The sequence below is a fragment of the Salvelinus sp. IW2-2015 genome, unplaced genomic scaffold, assembly GCF_002910315.2.
Source record: "Salvelinus sp. IW2-2015 unplaced genomic scaffold, ASM291031v2 Un_scaffold5805, whole genome shotgun sequence".
NCBI classification, from domain to species: Eukaryota; Metazoa; Chordata; class Actinopteri; order Salmoniformes; family Salmonidae; genus Salvelinus; species Salvelinus sp. IW2-2015.
Window position 1 is genome coordinate 27005 of NW_019947070.1, and position 1506 is coordinate 28510.

Genomic DNA, 1506 nt, shown 5'->3' on the forward strand with positions numbered 1-1506 from the left:
GTTTGGTTCTGCAGTTGGCCAGTATGTTTGTATTCAGGCTACTTCTGCTTCTGGTGCTGTGGGGTGCAGTTAGTCAATAAGAAATCAACTTTACTTTTTGCTCAATCTAAATCCCATGAAATAGTACACTCAATCTGTTTCCCTTCATGTTGGCAGTGACTGAAATAAAGACATCCGTCTCCCCAATAATTTTTTGTAATATATAAGATTGAGTGATACGTGGGGGGAATGACTGTCAAGTGTAAAAAGAAATTGAAATGGCGCACGCCATGCATAAGCATGTTTACCATTATAAAACAAGCCTGTCCTGAAACTGTACATGCGTGAAAGAGCATTAAAACTTGTAAGTGGTGCGTAACTGGCAGCAGGGAAGTCAGGCGCAGGAGAGCAGAAATGGGTAACAGCCGGAGCACTTTAATAATGCAAAAACAAACGTTACACAGAACAGCAAAAAACGGGTGGAACCCGTCGCCAACCAGTCAGAAATGCATCAAGCACTTACAACAAATAATTCCAAACACAGACATGGGGGGAACAGAGGGTTATATACACGTAAAATAATGAGGGAATGTAAACCAGGTGTGTGGGAAAACAAGACAAAACAAATAGAAAATGAAAGGTGGATCGGCAATGGCTACAAAACCTGTGACGTCGACTGCCGAACGCCGCCCGAACAAGGAGAGGAACCGACTTCGGCGGAAGTCGTGACAAAACTCCACCTGAAAACGCTCATCATTCAGCTGTGAATGGTCCTGGTGCACAAAAACACATTTTTAAAAAAGTGTCAAGGGAAGACAGTGTGGATTTGGCTTCAGACCAATCACATCACAAGCCAAACATCTTTATTGACAGAAAAAAAACTAATTGTTGCGGTTTAACTTAATTCTCTGTACTGGCCAATGATTATAACAGCGATTCTGATCCAACCATACATTAATATATTGTGCCCCTGGCTTGAGAGGATGGAAGTTCAACATGTAGCTAGATGTAGTATGCTAATGTTAACTAGCTGGCCTGTTGTATGAAAGGAAGTTAGTCTAGCGAGCAAGCATTTTAGCCAGGTAGCCTAGGACAACAAAAATAAAAGCATGTACTGTATGACAGAGTGATGGACCGTTTAGGCAACATGAAAGGTGAATGCACCAATTTGTAAGTCGCTCTGGATAAGAGCGTCTGCTAAATGACTTAAATGTAAATGTAAATGAAAGAGGAGGATGGCATTGGTGTTTCTCTACAAGTAGAGTGAGTCAACTTGTTTTTTGTCGGAACTAGAAGCACAAGCATTTCGCTACACTCGCATTAACATCTGCTAACCATGTGTATGTGACTAATAAAATTTGATTTGATTTGATTTGAACTTGTTTTTTCTACTTGCACGCACACACACACAGAAATCAGTACCATGGACAGCCACATATTTAGCTTACATTGATCGGACTAAATAGTTTTGGGTATCTTTTAGTTATCACTTCATTAGACTAAGTATAGGTGATTAAATGTTGAAAT